The 19,230-nt window shown below is 44.8% G+C and overlaps 1 long non-coding RNA gene across 5 annotated transcripts; it reads right to left on the bottom strand.

Moving 5' to 3' along the window:
* Positions 1–10,458: 10,458 nt before the first annotated feature.
* LOC127911498 (uncharacterized) lies at positions 10,459–13,682 on the bottom strand. Of its 5 annotated transcripts, XR_008078753.1 has the most exons (5): positions 13,345–13,682; positions 13,207–13,275; positions 12,796–12,933; positions 12,481–12,726; positions 12,097–12,286 (listed from the first exon to the last, which is right to left on the bottom strand). It is a non-coding gene; the product is annotated as an uncharacterized LOC127911498 (long non-coding RNA). The 5 variants fall into 5 exon arrangements; XR_008078752.1 differs by lacking the exons at positions 12,097–12,286; positions 13,345–13,682 and adding an exon at positions 10,459–11,811 and having other exon boundaries at positions 13,207–13,302; XR_008078754.1 differs by lacking the exon at positions 13,207–13,275.
* Between the last annotated feature and the right edge of the window lie 5,548 nt (positions 13,683–19,230).

Below are 19,230 nucleotides of genomic sequence, written 5' to 3'. Positions count from 1 at the left end.
GAGGGGCAGCCTGGAACTGAGGGGTAGCCCGGAACTGAGGGGAAGCCCAGTACTGAGAGAAAGCCCGGTACTGAGAGGAAGCCCAGTACTGAGAGGAAGCCCAGTACTGAGATGAAGCTCAGGCAGGTAGTAGGCTCCGGTAGATCCTGGCTGGCTGGCGGATCTGGAAGATTCTGGTTGACTAGCAGATCTGGAAGAGACTGGTTGACTGGCAGATCTGGAAGAGACTGGTTGACTGGCAGATCTGGAAGAGACTGGTTGACTGGCAGATCTGGAAGAATCTGGTTGACTGGCAGATCTAGAAGATCATGGCTGACTGGCCGTCTAGCTGCTCTATGCAGACTGACAGCTCCTTGCAGACTGACAGCTCTGGCAGCTCCATGCAGGCTGACAGCTCCTTGCAGACTGGCAGCTCTTTGCAGACTGACAGCTCTTTGCAGACTGACAGCTCTTTGCAGACTGACAGCTCTTGCTGCTTCATGCAGACTGACAGCTTTGACTGCTCCATGCAGGCTGACAGCTCTGACTGCTCCATGCAGGCTGACAGCACCCTGCAGACTGGTAGCTCCTTGCCGACTGACAGCTTCTTGCCGACTGACAGCTCCTTGCAGACTGACAGCTCCTTGCAGACTGGCAGCTCTTTGCAGACTGACAGCTCTGGCTGCATCATGCAGACTGACAGCTCTGACTGCTCCATGCAGGCTGACAGCACCCTGCAGACTGGCAGCTCTTTGCAGACTGACATCTCTGGCTGCTTCATGCAGACTGACAGCACCTTGCAGACTGACAGCTCCCTGCAGACTGGCAGCTCAGGCTGCTCCGAACAGGCAGGAGGCTCCGGCAGCGCTGTAGAGGAGGAAGGCTCTGATAGCGCTGAACAGGCGGGAGACTCCGACAGCGCAGGAGGGAAGGAAGGCTCTGATAGCGCTGAACAGACAGGAGACTCCGGTAGCGCAGGAGGGAAGGAAGGCTCTGGCTGTGCTGAACAGGCGAGGCGCACAGAAGGCCTGGTGCGTGGTGCTGGAACTGGTGCTACAGGATTGAGGACACGCACAGGAAGCCTGGTGCGGGGGGCTGCTACCGGAGGACTGGTGTGTGGAGGTGGCTCTGGAAAGACCGGACCGTGCAGGCGCACTGGAGCTCTTGAGCACCGAGCCTGCCCAAGCTTACCTGGCTCGATGCCCACTCTAGCCCACCCAATAGGAAGGGCTGGTATGAACCGCACCGGGCTATGCACCCGCACTGGAAACACAGTGCGCTCCATAGCATATAATGTGTCTGCACGGTCTCTCTAGCCCACCGGTGACCACAGGGAGTTTGCGCAGGTCTCCTACCTGGCATAGCCATACTCCCATTAAGCCCCCAATACTTTTTTTGGGCTGCTTTTCAGGCTTCCATCCGCGTCGCCGTGCTGCCTCCTCATACCAGAGCCTCTCCGCATTAGCCGCCTCTAGTTCTTCCTTGGGACGGCGATATTCTCCCGGCTGCGCCCAGGGTCCTTTTCCGTCTAATATCATCTCCCAAGACCAGAAGTCCTTATATTGCTGCTCCTCACAATTAACAGGGAGAGTAGGCTCAGGTCTGACTCCTGACTCAGCCACTCTCTCTCTGCGCCCTCCCCCAATAAATATTTGGGGGTTACTTACGGTTTTCGCTCTGCGCCGTCGTGTCTTTCTTTTCGACTACATTCGCCTATAGCCCTCTTCGCACTGCTTTAGCGAATCCCAGGCGTGCTCCGGTACTCTCTCTGGGTCGGCCGCCCACCTGTCTATTTCTTCCCACGTCGTATACTCCATGCCATTGCTGTCCATAACGTCCTCCTTTTTCTGCTCCTGCTGTCGCTGCCTGTAACCACGCCACTCGGTCCGTGTGTGGTGGGTGATTCTGTAACGGCGTTCTTCGTTTGTAGAAAGAGAGTCGGACCGAAATGCAGCGTGGTTGTTACTCATGACTTTAATGAAGAAAGTGACACATGAAATAACTTCTACAAATACAAAATAACAAACGGAACGTGAAATCTAATTACAGCCTATCTGGTGAAACTACACAGAGACAGGAACAATCACCCACGAAATACAAAGCGAAACCAGGCTACCTAAATACGGTTCCCAATCAGAGACAATGAGAATCACCTGACTCTGATTGAGAACCGCCTCAGGCAGCCAAGCCTATACAACACCCCTAATCAGCCGCGATCCCAAATACTACAAACCCCAATACGAACATACAATATAACATAAACCCATGTCACACCCTGGCCTGATCAAATAATTAAAGAAAACACAAAATACTAAGACCAAGGCGTGACAGGAGGTGTACCTGTGGATGTATTTCAAGGCTTACCTTCAAACTCAGTGCCCCTTTGCTTGACATCGTGGGAAAATCAAAAGAAATCAGCCAAGACCTCAGAAAAAAAATTGTAGACCTCCACAAGTCTGGTTCATCCTTGGGAGCAATTTCCAAATGCCTGAAGGTACCACGTTCATCTGTACAAACAATATTACGCAAGTATAAACACCATGGGACCACACAGCTGTCATACCACTCAGGAAGGAGATGCGTTCTGTCTCCTAGAGATGAACGTACTTTGATGCGAAAAGTGCAAATCAATCCCAGAACAACAGCAAAGGACCTTGTAAAGATGCTGGAGGAAACAGGTACAAAAGTATCTATATCCACAGTAAAAACTAGTCCAATATCGAAATAACCTGAAAGGCAGTTTAGCAAGGAAGAAGCCACTGCTCCAAAACCACCATAAAAAAAGCAAGACTACGGTTTGCAACTGCACATGGGGACAAAGATCGTACTTTTTAGAAAAATGTCCTCTGTTCTGATGAAACAAAAATAGAACTGTTTGGCCATAATGACCATCGTTATGTTTGGAGGAAAAAGGGGAAGGCTTGCAAGAACAACAACCCAACCGTGAAGCGTGGGGTTGGCAGCATCATGTTGTGGTGGTGCTTTGCTGCAGGAGCGACTGGCGCACTTCACAAAATAGATGGCATCATAAAGCAGGAAAATAATGTGGATATATCTCAGGACATCAGTTAGGAAGTTAAAGCTTGGTCGCAAATGGGTCTTCCAAATGGACAAGGCCTACAAACCTGACTCAGTTACACCAGCTCTGTCAGGAGAAATGGGCCAAAATTCACCCAACTTATTGTGGAAGCTTGTGGAGGCCTACCCGAAATGTTTGACCCAAGTTAAACAATTTAAAGGCAATGCTACCAAATACTAATTGAGTGTATGTAAACTTCTGGCCCACTGGGAATGTGATGAAAGAAATAAAAGCTGAAATAAATAATTCTCTCTACTATTATTCTGACATTTCGTATTCTTAAAATAATGTGGTGATCCTAACTGACCTAAAACAGGGAATATTTACAAGGATTAAATGTCAGGAATTGTGAAAAACTGAGTTTAAATGTATTTGGCTAAGGTGTATGTAAACTTCCCACTTCAACTGTAGTATGTATAAGCTGGAAGTAGAAGCTTAATCGTTGTTGTCCGTTAGTTTACTTCAATTAGGAGATGGGCGGTAGGGTTAGGGGAAAATAATATTTACAAAAAAATATATGGAGGATTGGAAATGATGAAAACAATTCGATTGATATTGATGGAAGCCTCAATTAATCGGCAATATTAAAGCTGATCTACCCCTTAAAAAAAGACAGGGGAGACACACTATAGCACACACACACTGATCTTTGAATAAGACAGGGGAGACAGATGCTACCACACAGCAGAGGACAAGATGGACAGATTGGAGAAATCACACCCACACTGTTATGGTGCCAGGCTGGGGATGGATAGAGGAAAATACCTCAGTAACTGATCTAGAAGGCACCAGACTTCTGTCACATATGACCACTTCTGTAGCATAGTGACAGAGACTACTGCAAATGAACCGGGTATGTTTTGTCATTGACGATGACAGTTATTTTAGACATCAGATAGGCATCACATATTCTGTGAATATCTACATCTTCTAGATTACAGGGATGAAGGACAGACCCTTTTCACAGTATAGGGTCGAACTAAACCGTACTTTGCTGACACTGATATGTTACTTTTCAGCAAGGTTCCAGCAACTATTTTTCTAAGCATTACCAGGCCAGCCAGGCAAGTACAGCCTGGCTCGGCTCTGTAGTGTGAAAAGCCATGCAGTGTAATAGCCTCTCTGGGATGTCTGTGTACAGGGGTTCCCAAGGCAACACTCTGCGACAGAGGCCTTTATTCTTTGTGTGTCTCTGAAACTGGGACTTCTAAAGAGGAGATCAAACAGCAAGGAGCTTTGTTCCTGTCAGGGCACTCTCGAGTAACACACACACAGGCAGGCACACACACACACACACAGGCACACACACACACACACACAGGCAGGCACACACACACACAGGCACACGCACACACAAACACACACACGAACACATACACCCACACACAGGCACACGCACACACACACACACACACACACACAAATAAAACCACGGTTTGCAACTGCACATGGTGACAAAGATTGTACTTTTTGGAGAAATGTCCTCTGGTTTGATGAAACAAAAATAGAACTGTTTGGCCGCAATGACCATCGTTATGTTTGGAGGTAAAAGGATGAGGCTTTACAAGCCGAAGAACATCATCCCAACTGTGAAGCACGGGAGTGGCAGCATCATGTTTTGGGGGTGCTTTGCTGCGCAGAACTGAAAAAGTGCGTGCGCGCAAGGAGGCCTACAAACCTGACTCAGTTAGACCAGCTCTGTCAGGAGGAATGGGCCAAAATTCACCCAACTTATTGTGGGAAGCTTGTGGAGGGCTACCCGAAACGTTTGACCCAAGTAAAACAATTTAAAGGCAATGCTACCAAATACTAATTGAGTATGTAAACTTCTGACTCACTGGGAATGTGATGAAAGAAATAAAAGCTCAAATAAATTATTCTGACATTTCACAAGTGGTGATCCTAACTGACCTAAGACGGAATTTTTACCAGGATTGAATGTCAGTTATTGTGGAAAAACTGAGTTTAAATGTATTTGGCTGATGATCTTTTTGGCCTTCCTGTGACATCGGGTGCTGTAGGTGTCCTGGAAGGCAGGTAGTTTGCCCACGGTGAAGCTTTGGGCAGACTGCACCACCCTCTGGAGAGCCCTGCGGTTGCGGGCGGTGCAGTTGCCGTACCAGGCTGTGATACAGCCCGACAGGATGCTCTCAATTGTGCATCTGTAAACATTTGTGAGGGTTTTAGGTGCCCAGGCAAATTTCTTCAGCCTCCTAAGGTTGAAGAAGCATTGTTGCGCCTTCTTCACCACGCTGTCTGTGTGGGAGGACCATTTCAGTTTGTCAGTGATGCGTACCCTGATGTGTACCCTGAGGAACTTTCTAAGCTTTCCACCTTCTCCACTACTGCCAGGGCCTCAAGCTTAATAATGAGCTTGGAGTGTACTATGTTGTTGAATGCTGAGCAATAGTCAATGAACAGCTTACATAGGTATTCCTCTTGTCCTGATAGGATAGGGCAGTGTGCAGTGTGATGGCGATTGCATCTTCTGTGGATCTATTGGGGCGGTAAGCAAATTGAAGTGGGTCTAGAGGGACAGATAAGTTAGAGGTGATATGATCCTTGACTATTCTCTCAAAGCACTTCATGATGACAGAACTGAGTGCTACGGGGAAATAGTCATTTAGTTCACCTACCTTTGCTTTCTTGGGTACAGGAACAATGATGGCCATCTTGAAGCAAGTTGGGACAGCTGACTGACTGTCAGTAAACACACTAGCCAGCTGGTCTGCACATGCTCTGAGGACGCGGTTAGGGATGCCATCTAGGCCGGCAGCCCTGTGAGGGTTAACACGCTTAAATGTCTTACTCACGTTCAGCCACGGAGAAGAAGAGCCCACAGTCCTGGTTAGCGGGCTGCGTCGGTGGCACTGTTATCCTCAAATCAGGCGAAGAAGGTGTTTAGCTTGTCCAGAACCAAGACGTCAGTGTCCGCGACATGGCTGGTTTTCCTTTTTGTAGTCCGTGATTGTCTGTAGACCCTGCCACATACGTCTCGTGTCTGAGCCGTTGAATCGACTCCACTTTGACTCTATACTGACGTCTATACTGTTTGAGTTTCTGCCTATAGGAAGGGGGGAGCAAAATGGATTTGTGGTCAGATTTGCCGAAAGGAGGGCGGGGGAGGTTCTTGTAGACATCCCAGAAGTTGGTGTAGCAGTGGTCATGTGTTTTAGCAGCGTGTGTACTACAATCGATGTGTTGATAGAACTTTGGCAGCCTTTTTCACACAATTGTTAAAACCCCAGCTACAATAAATGCGGCCCCAGGAAATCTGGTTTTCAGTTTGCATAAAGTCCAGTGAAGTTCTTTTAGTGGGTTGGTGGTATCGGCTTGAGGGGGAATATACATGGCCGTGACTTTAACCGCAGAAAGTTCTCTTGGGAGATAATACGATTAGTGAAGTATTCTTGGTCAGGACTTGAGTTCTTGTATGTTATCGCAATTACACCATACCCCCCCCGCCCTTTTTCCCGGAGAGATATTTATTCCTGTCTGTGCGATGAACTGAGAACCCAACTGGCTGGAACGACTCAGACAGTATATCCTGAGAGAGCCATGTTTACATGAAACAGAGTACGTTACAATCCCTGATGTCTCTCTGGAAAGAAACCCTTTCCCCCGAACTCATCAACTTTATTATCCAAAGACTGAACATTAGCGAGCAATACACTCGGAAGCCGTGGGTGGTGTGCGCACCTCCTAAGTCGGACTAGAAGACCACCTCTCCTCCACCGGCGTTGTTTTGGGTCGGCCTCTGGAATCAGTTCAAATGCCCTGGGGGATGGAACAAAGGATCCGCTTTGGGAAAGTCGTATTCCTGGTCGTAATGCTTGTAGTGGTGGTGAGTTCTGCCACTCTGATATCCAATAGTTATTTAAGGCTATATGTAATGACACAAAAAAATCTGGGCTAATAATGTAAGAAGTAATATCTAAAAAAAATACTGCAAAGTTTCCTAAGAGCTAAAAGCCAGGCAACCCTCTCTGTCGATGCCATTTTCACTCTCTCTCTCACACACACACACACACACACACACACACACACACACACACACACACACACACACACACACACACACACACACACACACACACACACACACACACACACGGTATGCATCTGAGATTTATACAGTGGTGCATTAAGTATGAAATAGCGGTGTGTGTGTGTCAAACCTGCTTTTTAAATTAAAATCTCAGTAGCCAGAACACCTAAAACTTTTTAGTGTGAGATTGTGTTATTTTGTCAATGCAAAAGTGAGAGACAGAGAGAGAGAGCGAGAGGGAGAGAGAAAAAGGGAGAGCGGTATTGCGAGAGAGTGAGAAACAGAGAGAGTAGAGAAAGAGGGAGAGAGGAAGAGAAGGAGAAAGAGTGAGTGAGGTAGAGGGTAGTAAGATGGAGAGAGAGAAAGATACAGAGATACTATACTTGATAAAGAAGTTTGTAGTAAATTGTACTATACTGTTGAATACTATACTACACACTGTAGTATCCCTCGATCATGTGTAGTATTTACTATAGGTTGTTGTATACTGTAGAATACTATAGTAAATCTGTCGTTCTGCCCCTGAACAGGCAGTTAACCCACTGTTCCCAGGCCGTCATTGAAAATAAGAATATGTTCTTAACTGACTTGCCTGGTTAAATAAAGGTAAAAAAAAAGAAAAATTAATTAAAAAATGCTACGGTATTATACACAAAAAAAACACTGTATTACAGTAATCTCCTCAAAAAACACTGGTGTGCAAAAACACAGCTTTTTTAAACTATAGTAAACACTACAGTATTTCATTCATTTGCATACGCCCTACCCATTCCCCTTCACCATATCCTATTTTGTGCCACCCATAAGTGAGAAACCTACATGCCATGTATTGACGATTGTGTTCCGTACAGAATATACAAAAGAGCAGATGCTCTGAACTACAGTTTATGAAGCATTTGGTTTCCTCAAGGAGAAAGCTATGGGGAAATAAAATTCCCGAAGCATTGAGGTTTTCCAGCAATTATGTAGAAAATAGGTTCTTTACCCGAGACTTTGATCAACACAGTGTACACTAGTGGCAGCTGCTGGTCAAAAATTTAGAGCAGCCAAATGATTATAGATGACGCACCACATCTCGTAGCGAGTGCACAACATAGACTTTTTGTCTTCTACCAATCCAAATCTGGTTGTTTGTTGATGCAACAAAGCTTCAGATGTCATTGATCATGTGCTACAGGCATCGGCACATTTCTTCGAAGTACACTGCTTAGCGAGTTCAACGCATGTTCTCAGATCTCCAGCATCAAGCATAACATCACTGCAGAAAGCCTCCAATTCTATGTTAACCTCCAATTCTATGTTAAAGATAATAAAACAAAAAAACACTATAGTAAATACTACAGTATATTACAGTCCACAAAAACATTACAGTAAATACTACAGTATATTACAGTCCACAAAAACATTACAGTAAATACTACAGTATATTACAGTCCACAAAAACATTACAGTAAATACTACAGTATATAATAGTCCACAAAAACATTACAGTAAATACTACAGTATATTACAGTCCACAAAAACATTACAGTAAATACTACAGTATATAATAGTCCACAAAAACATTACAGTAAATACTACAGTATATTACAGTCCACAAAAACATTACAGTAAATACTACAGTATATAATAGTCCACAAAAACATTACAGTAAATACTACAGTATATTACAGTCCACAAAAACATTACAGTAAATACTACAGTATATAATAGTCCACAAAAACATTACAGTAAATACAACAGTATATTTCAATGCACAAAAACAGTCAATACTACAGTATACTATAATCCACAAAAACACTACATAAATGAATATGGTATAAAGTGTATAATAGTTTAATTTTACTACAGCATTTATACTACAGTCCAAATACTCCAGTATTCACAGTAGTGTTTTTTATTTACCTTTATTTAACTAGGCAAGTCAGTTAAGAACAAATTCTTATTTACAGTGACGGCTTAGAAACAGTGGGCTAACTGACCTTGTCAGCTCAGGGATTTGATCTTGCAACATTTCGGTTACTAGTCCAATGCTCTAACCGTTAGGCTACATGCCACGTAGTGACACATTTTAGTACGCAAAAACAATACAGTATTTATACCATAGTATACTATAGTACTTTTTCAGGTGGAGAGATACAGGAGGGAGATGAAGAGTGGTAGAGAAAGAAAGAGAGACAAAGAGATCTGGATAGTGTTACTAAGTGTCCTTCACCTCTCTCTGACTCTCAAATACTGTCAATTACTTTAAGAGCTTTTCTAAACTGTTACTTGTACACTAACACGTTGGATACATCCTTTCTGAGGCAGCCATTCAGGATATGATTATCAAATGGAACGGCAATTCAATCAAAGGCATGTTGAATGTCGAGGTCACTGCTCCACTGAAAGCTTTTTCCCAAAGTATTCCTCAGTAGATCCGAAACAGGGGAGATGGGACCGTTCAGGGGTGTAAAGCACTTCAGTAAAAATACTTTAAAATCCTACTTTAGTCATTTTTGTGGTATCTGTACTTTACTATTTATATTTTTGACAACTTTTACTTTTACTCCACTACATTCTTAAATAAAATGGGTACTGTTTACTCCCATAGAGTTCAGAGAAGTAGTAATCAGAGAGGTAGAGTTCAGGAACACACACACGCTCTGGTAGCAGTACTAATACAGTACTCGTTTGCTGTCTCTTTGCATACGTATCTGAATTAATAATAAGATGTTACCATTTTCCTGGCCTCCTGTGTGTGTGTGTGTGTGTGTGTGTGTGTGTGTGTGTGTGTGTGTGTGTGTGTGTGTGTGTGTGTGTGTGTGTGTGTGTGTGTGTGTGTGTGTGTGTGTGTGTGTGTGTGTGTGTGTGTGTGTGTGTGTGTGTGTGCGTGTGCGTGTGTTTGTGCGCCTGCGTGTGTGTGTCTATGGCCAGTCCATTTTTGGATATAATTACACTCCAAAACCATTAACTTACTCTTACCTCTTCATAAGACATTCACCTCACCTGCTCTCCTTTATCCCTATCACTACAGATGTCATTTAAACCAGTTTGCTACTGCAGGAAAATAATCTAGCAGCATTAGGAAATGTAGATTATTATGTGGATTATAATTAATGGATATTTTTCTAGGGGTTGATATGGAAGCACTGAAGCCCAAGGCAAAAAAAAGTAGACTCTTGGAATTATCTTGTTTGAATGACTTAGTATATAATTAAAATGACTTAATATCTTGTTTGAACAATTTAGTATCTTGTATGAACGACTTAGTAAAAAAAAGTAGTTCAAATAAGATGCTAAATGGTTTAACATGCTCTGAATTTCCCTTTTTTTATCACTATACTTTTAATTATGTCACACCCTGATCTGTTTCACCTATCTTGTGCTTGTCTCCACCCTCCGCCAGGTGTCCCTTGTGTATTTATGCCTGTATTTTCTGTTTGTCTGTTGCCAGTTCGTCTTACCTACCAGTGTATTTCTCTCTAGCCCTTGTTTTTCTAGTTTTTCCCTGTTTTTACCATTCTGCCTGCTGTTCTCTACCTGCCTGACTCTGACCAGATTACGAAACTCTGCCTGCCCTGACAGCGAGCCTGCCTGCTGTTCTTTACCTGCCTGACTCTGACTAGATTACGAACCTCTGCCTGCCCTGACAGTGAGCCTGCCTGCTGTTCTGTACCTTACTGACTCTGACCAGATTACGAACCTCTGCCTGCAATGACCCCAAGCCTGCCTGCTGTTCTGTACCTTACTGACTCTGACCAGATTACGAACCTCTGCCTGCCCTGACAGCGAGCCTGCCTGCTGTTCTGTACCTTACTGACTCTGACCAGATTACGAACCTCTGCCTGCCCTGACAGCGAGCCTGCCTGCTGTTCTGTACCTTACTGACTCTGACCAGATTACGAACCTCTGCCTGCCCTGACAGTGAGCCTGCCTGCTGTTCTGTACCTGCCTGACTCTGACCAGATTACGAACCTATGCCTGCCCTGACAGTGAGCCTGCCTGCTGTTCTGTACCTGCCTGACTCTGACCAGATTACGAACCTATGCCTGCCCTGACAGCGAGTCTGCCTGCTGTTCTGTACCTTACTGACTCTGACCAGATTACGAACCTCTGCCTGCCCTGACAGCGAGCCTGCCTGCTGTTCTGTACCTTACTGACTCTGACTAGATTACGAACCTCTGCCTGCCCTGACAGTGAGCCTGCCTGCTGTTCTGTACCTTACTGACTCTGACCAGATTACGAACCTCTGCCTGCCCTGACAGCGAGTCTGCCTGCTGTTCTGTACCTGCCTGACTCTGACCAGATTACGAACCTATGCCTGCCCTGACAGTGAGCCTGCCTGCTGTTCTGTACCTGCCTGACTCTGACCAGATTACGAACCTCTGCCTGCCCTGACAGCGAGTCTGCCTGCTGTTCTGTACCTTACTGACTCTGACCAGATTACGGACCTCTGCCTGCCCTGACAGCGAGCCTGCCTGCTGTTCTGTACCTTACTGACTCTGACCAGATTACGAACCTCTGCCTGCCCTGACAGCGAGCCTGCCTGCTGTTCTGTACCTGCCTGACTCTGACCAGATTACGAACCTCTGCCTGCCCTGACAGCGAGCCTGCCTGCTGTTCTGTACCTGCCTGACTCTGACCAGATTACGGACCTCTGCCTGCCCTGACAGTGAGCCTGCCTGCTGTTCTGTACCTTACTGACTCTGACCAGATTACGGACCTCTGCCTGCCCTGACAGCGAGCCTGCCTGCTGTTCTGTACCTGCCTGACTCTGACCAGATTACGAACCTCTGCCTGCCCTGACAGTGAGCCTGCCTGCTGTTCTGTACCTTACTGACTCTGCCCTGGATTACGGGCCTCTGCCTGCCCTGACAGTGAGCCTGCCTGCTGTTCTGTACCTTACTGACTCTGCCCTGGATTACGGGCCTCTGCCTGCCCTGACAGTGAGCCTGCCTGCTGTTCTGTACCTTACTGACTCTGCCCCGGAGCCTCTGCCTGCCCTGACAGTGAGCCTGCCTGCTGTTCTGTACCTTACTGACTCTGCCCTGGATTACGGGCCTCTGCCTGCCCTGACAGTGAGCCTGCCTGCTGTTCTGTACCTTACTGACTCTGCCCTGGATTACGGGCCTCTGCCTGCCCTGACAGTGAGCCTGCCTGCTGTTCTGTACCTTACTGACTCTGACCAGATTACGGACCTCTGCCTGCCCTGACAGCGAGCCTGCCTGCTGTTCTGTACCTTACTGACTCTGACCAGATTACGAACCTCTGCCTGCCCTGACAGCGAGCCTGCCTGCTGTTCTGTACCTGCCTGACTCTGACCAGATTACTCTGCCTGCCCTGACAGATGCCTGCTGTTCTGTACCTGCCTGACTCTGACCAGATTACGGACCTCTGCCTGCCCTGACAGTGAGCCTGCCTGCTGTTCTGTACCTTACTGACTCTGACCAGATTACGGACCTCTGCCTGCCCTGACAGCGAGCCTGCCTGCTGTTCTGTACCTGCCTGACTCTGACCAGATTACGAACCTCTGCCTGCCCTGACAGTGAGCCTGCCTGCTGTTCTGTACCTTACTGACTCTGCCCTGGATTACGGGCCTCTGCCTGCCCTGACAGTGAGCCTGCCTGCTGTTCTGTACCTTACTGACTCTGCCCCGGATTACGGGCCTCTGCCTGCCCTGACAGTGAGCCTGCCTGCTGTTCTGTACCTTACTGACTCTGCCCTGGATTACGGGCCTCTGCCTGCCCTGACAGTGAGCCTGCCTGCTGTTCTGTACCTTACTGACTCTGCCCTGGATTACGGGCCTCTGCCTGCCCTGACAGTGAGCCTGCCTGCTGTTCTGTACCTTACTGACTCTGACCAGATTACGGGCCTCTGCCTGCCCTGACAGTGAGCCTGCCTGCTGTTCTGTACCTTACTGACTCTGCCCTGGATTACGGGCCTCTGCCTGCCCTGACAGTGAGCCTGCCTGCTGTTCTGTACCTTACTGACTCTGACCAGATTACGGACCTCTGCCTGCCCTGACAGCGAGCCTGCCTGCTGTTCTGTACCTGCCTGACTCTGACCAGATTACGAACCTCTGCCTGCCCTGACAGTGAGCCTGCCTGCTGTTCTGTACCTTACTGACTCTGCCCTGGATTACGGGCCTCTGCCTGCCCTGACAGTGAGCCTGCCTGCTGTTCTGTACCTTACTGACTCTGCCCCGGATTACGGGCCTCTGCCTGCCCTGACAGTGAGCCTGCCTGCTGTTCTGTACCTTACTGACTCTGCCCTGGATTACGGGCCTCTGCCTGCCCTGACAGTGAGCCTGCCTGCTGTTCTGTACCTTACTGACTCTGCCCTGGATTACGGGCCTCTGCCTGCCCTGACAGTGAGCCTGCCTGCTGTTCTGTACCTTACTGACTCTGACCAGATTACGGGCCTCTGCCTGCCCTGACAGTGAGCCTGCCTGCTGTTCTGTACCTTACTGACTCTGCCCTGGATTACGGGCCTCTGCCTGCCCTGACAGTGAGCCTGCCTGCTGTTCTGTACCTTACTGACTCTGACCAGATTACGGACCTCTGCCTGCCCTGACAGCGAGCCTGCCTGCTGTTCTGTACCTTACTGACTCTGCCCTGGATTACGGGCCTCTGCCTGCCCTTGACCTGTATTTTGCCTGCCCCCTGTTTGGTCAATAAACATCTGTGATTCTAGCTGTCTGGATCTGGGTCTTATCCTGAGTCGTGATAAATTAGGCCTATTCGGTTGTAATGATTTAGGCTGCACCACCCAAAGTAACCTATATATAGTTGATATATTGTACTTTCTAACATCAGTAAATGTAATTTCTATTTTGAAATATTTTAATGGATGTTTTAGGTAAGCATTACATTAGGCTACTGTAAAATGTTTTTTCGTTTTTCGTGGAATAGAAACACCATAATATAAATTAATTTAATTAAGCATAAATAATAAAGGCCAGTATCAGCTTCTTTTCATAAATAAAAGGGAATACATCATCTCAAACTGCAGTGGTGAAATGGTTTGTGCACAGAAGCAAGCACCAACAAGCTTTACATGTGCATTGAGTGTGAAACATTTAATCAAATTAAATATTTGTATTATTATAAAGACAGAAAAATATTACATGTAAAAGCTTAATTACATACATTAATATAGCCTAAACGTACAGTTAAAGTATCCATCAGCAGCCATGCGTGGGTAAACTCACAGGGAAAGCCAAACCAGAAAAAAATGTCATAGTACTACCTATGTGTTGTGATAATTGCATTGTTTGCTCTATAACCTATTAGTTCATATGCCTTGCAACTGTGATACATAGTCCTAAGGCCGAGACAATAAGAAGACACAGTGGCCGAATAAATTCAACCACACCTTTGTTTCTTCACAAAACCGGAGAGCAACGTTGTCAGGTGAAGTCCACAAAGCATATTGCATGTAACAAACAGCTACATGACCTATAGCATGGTCAAGCAAGTTAATGTTTCCGCCATTTTCAGAATACTAAACAACTATTGACTTTGAACCACGGAGAGTTACCGCAAGTAGAATTTTGTTTTACTCACCCTGCGCCAATGCCATCCTTATTATGTTGACAAAGTAGTCTATGACTCTGTCATACAGTATCCACTTTTATTTTTTGTTGTCCTAGGCTGCCTGGTCTAACTTCATGGGCAATGTTAGCTAGTTAACATTAGCCTTCTACATCTACATGTAGCTACATATTGACATTCCATCTTCTCGGGCCAGGTGCACAATGTATGAGTTAATGGTTGGATCAGAATCACCGTTATAATCATTGGCCAGTACGGAGAAATAAGTAAAACCACAAGTCCAAATCCCCATCTCCAGCGATGGCTAAGTAAGGAAAGGGGACATTTTAGTTGGCGAGCCACCGGAGGACAACAACACAATGAGATGCAATAATTCAAGAAGTTTCGGTCAATGTGATTTGATTGGAGTGAAGCCAAATCCAAACTGGCTTCCCTTTACACTTTGTTTTGGTTCGCCAGGACCAATCACAGTTCAGCTCACTCAGTTTAGCTCAACGCTGATTGGCTATAATTTTATACTTTTTTATCAAGGGAGGCCAAATGATCGCTGGCCTTACATTCAATGCTTCAGTTGGCAACAATGTAATACTCTTTTTGACTCTTTTCAGACACCATCAGATAGATGGCCTACACACACAGAGACAGAGAGGTGCTATTTGGATGCTTTGTAATGGTGAGATACAGTCAGTCTCCTGCGAATTGAGGGAAAACTGTGAAACACAGAAAACTGAAAGATAAATTATTATTTCATAATTTAAAAAAAAAAGTCTATTTTTTGGGGGGGGGAGCCTGGCTTGGCAACAATGAATACATGCTACTGGTATCATCACCAATAATTTAATTAACTTAAATAATAGGTTTATCCTGTGAACAACATGCTTTTATTTGCCTACTAGAGAATCGCCTACAAAAAATGGTTTGTGATAGGCTATGGAGCAATTTCAGTGCCAACAGAAGTTTTTACTTCTCAGCAGGAATCAGGAGGATAGAGTTATTGTCAGATTTGCTAAATGGAGGGCAATGGGGAGCTTTGTATGGGTGTTTGCGTGTGGAGTAAATTTTATCTTGAGTTTTTCCGCCTCTTGTTGCACAGTTGACATGATGGTAGAAATGAGTTAAGACGGATTTGAGTTTTCTTGCATTAAAATCATCGGGCACTAAGAGCGCCGCCTCAGGGTGATCATTTTCTTGTTTGCCAATAGTTCGCCAATAGAACGGATGGTAGAGGCGGTTGGTTATCCTCTCGCCGACGTAGTCTCGTCAGGTATTCCGCACGCCGGCCTCTATAACGGCCCCTCTTCCACTCTGAGTGTCAGGGATTTTGGCTTGATCTGGGATGGCCCTTGCCCACTTACATGCTCTGGCATTCAAAAGCAGCCCTGCTTTATGCTATCAAAGAACTGTCAGTGAATTAACATATCCATGGATGGAATCAGTGAATGAATGGTTGCAGCAACCATGACACGGTCTGACAAGCTACATAACAAACGAGGCCAAATTAGACAAAATAACATTTAAGTCATTCAAACATGATAAGTCGTTCAAATGACTTAGTATCTCGTTTGAACGATTTGGTATCTCGTTTGAACGACTTGGTATCTCGTTTGAACGATTTGGTATCTCGTTTGAACGATTTGGTATCTCGTTTGAACGATTTGGTATCTCGTTTGAACGATTTGGTATCTCGTTTGAACGATTTGGTATCTCGTTTGAACGATTTGGTATCTCGTTTGAACGACTTGGTATGTCGTTTGAACGACTTGGTATGTCGTTTGAACGATTTGGTATCTCGTTTGAACGATTTGGTATCTCGTTTGAACGATTTGGTATCTCGTTTGAACGATTTGGTATCTCGTTTGAACGATTTGGTATCTCGTTTGAACGATTTGGTATCTCGTTTGAACGATTTGGTATCTCGTTTGAACGACTTGGTATCTCGTTTGAACGATTTGGTATCTCGTTTGAACGATTTGGTATCTCGTTTGAACGATTTGGTATCTCGTTTGAACGACTTAGTATCTCGTTTGAACGATTTGGTATCTCGTTTGAACGATTTGGTATCTCGTTTGAACAATTTGGTATCTCGTTTGAACGATTTGGTATCTCGTTTGAACGATTTGGTATCTCGTTTGAACGATTTGGTATCTCGTTTGAACGATTTGGTATCTCGTTTGAACGATTTGGTATCTCGTTTGAACGACTTGGTATCTCGTTTGAACGATTTGGTATCTCGTTTGAACGATTTGGTATCTCGTTTGAACGATTTGGTATCTCGTTTGAACGATTTGGTATCTCGTTTGAACGATTTGGTATCTCGTTTGAACGATTTGGTATCTCGTTTGAACGATTTGGTATCTCGTTTGAACGACTTGGTATGTCGTTTGAACGACTTGGTATGTCGTTTGAATTACAATCTTTTGTTTGATCGAGATACTAAGTCATTCAAACGAGATACCAAGTCATTCAAACGAGATACTAAGTCATTCAAATGAGATACTAAGTCATTCAAACGAGATACTAAGTCATTCAAACAAGATTTGTTTTTGCCTTGGGCTTCAGGGATTCCATTGGTGAATACATTTAAGGGAAATCAAGTCTGACATTTCAAAGTGGAAAACACAAACTTCAGAGGGCTTTTCCTTTAAAAAACTCAAATACACCACACGTTTTTAAATGTCCTGCTTGCAGGAAGGTTCTCCTGCAACAGGGTGATCAAATTAAGATCCTACATCTCTAGTGTGTTTGCACAGCTATTTCATGTTACCATGTAGACAGACAGATAGATAGACAGACAGTAACTTTTCTCACGTCAGTAGGTATAGCCAGGAGGTGAACAGCATTTCAATTGAGGCTCTCAGTTGAGCAGAAAATGACATTTCTGAGTCAGGTGCCGAATCCAAAACAGACTACACCAAATTGATTTATTAGAATTTCAAAGAAGTGTGTGTGTGTGTGTGTGTGTGTGTGTGTGTGTGTGTGTGTGTGTGTGTGTGTGTGTGTGTGTGTGTGTGTGTGTGTGTGTGTGTGTGTGTGTGTGTGTGTGTGTGTGTGTGTGTGTGTGTGTGTGTGTGTGTGTAGTGTGTGTGTGTGTGTGGTGTGTGTAGTGTGTGTAGTGTGTGTGTAGTGTGTGTGCATGTACGTGCCTGTATGTATCCGTGCAAGGAGAACTGGAGAGAGAGAAACTAGTGGTATACAAGAAGAAGAAGAAGAAGAAGAAGAAGAAGAAGAAAGAAGATATCAATGAAATCACAGTTTTAACAGACAGGCCGATCACTAATAGATTATTATAAAACTTTAGCAGGGGTATCAATGAGCCATCTCACTTTCAGTGAGCTAGTCCTCCAAACTCAAAAGGTTGCATTTGAAATGGTAACCTATTCCTTGTATAGTGCACTACTTTTGACCAGAGCACTACGGACCCTGGTCCATCGTTTTGCAATATGCAGTAAAGGGAATAGGGTGCGATTTCCGTCTAAATCAGGCCATTCTTCAACGAATGCTGGACTGTTTAGAAGAAAGAGCATGTGCTAAACGCCTTTAATGTTGCATGAGCTGCATAATTTATCATGATGAGTCTTACACAACCATCCAACCCATCTCTGTCCCCCCCTATCAACTTAAAGGAGAATATTAATGGATCTCAGGCTTAAGTAGCTTAATCAGTCAGTATTGTGGTTGTATATGAGAACCATTGGAGACAGGCCATTACGCAGAGCTATTAGAACACAAAAACCCACTTAGATATCATTAGTCTAAAACAGGGGGAATGTCGATCAGCGCTAAAGCACTAAGCAGCACGGAGCAGCTCATGATTTAAATAAGTTAGTGGAGTTAATTGACGTCAGGCACCGATGATGTGGAACACATAATATTGTAGATCATGTAAAAGTGGGAGGACAGAGAAGAAAAGTTTGGATTCTATGGATGGACACCATTTTTAATTAGCAGAAATTTTGCTCATTTGGAAAATATATCAAAGAATGTTTCAAGTGTCAAAGGACACATTAATACTGGAGATATTCCACGTGTTGAAGTATTAATTAAAAAACGTCAATGTGAAGTTTTATTTAAACCTCAATGAGTTCAATGTGAGGGTTGTGATATTTTATGCTGCTTCGTCATTATAATGCAACTCTATGGATAATGTGATGGCTATATTGCAACCAGAGGAAGTAGAAACACCTGAAACTGCCTTTTCCTGCAAGCTAGAGCCATAATCGTTATGCCTAGTAATCGTTATGCCTAGTAATCATTATGCCTAGTAATCGTTATGCCTAGTAATCATTATGCGGTTTTAAACAATAATCACGGTTTCCGACTTCAGTTAGATTTTTGTTTTTAAACATGAAATGCATTATGAAGTAATGACATTCAAATGATTTTAGAGCTTTTTAATGGAAATCCCAATGCCAAAAATTGTGAAAATATCATGACAAAAGGCGAGACCCAGATGCAGACACAGGAGGCAGATGGTTGGAGTTTAAGATGTCTAATAATCCAAAAGGAATAGGCAAGAGAACGGTCGTGGACAGGCAAAAGGTCAAAACCAGTTCAGAGTCCAGGAGGTACAGAGTGGCAGACAGGCTCAA

Source organism: Oncorhynchus keta, chromosome 24 (genome assembly GCF_023373465.1).
Source record: "Oncorhynchus keta strain PuntledgeMale-10-30-2019 chromosome 24, Oket_V2, whole genome shotgun sequence".
NCBI lineage: Eukaryota > Metazoa > Chordata > Actinopteri > Salmoniformes > Salmonidae > Oncorhynchus > Oncorhynchus keta.
Note: the sequence above shows the minus strand (reverse complement) of the source record. Positions and strands in the feature narration are given on the sequence as shown.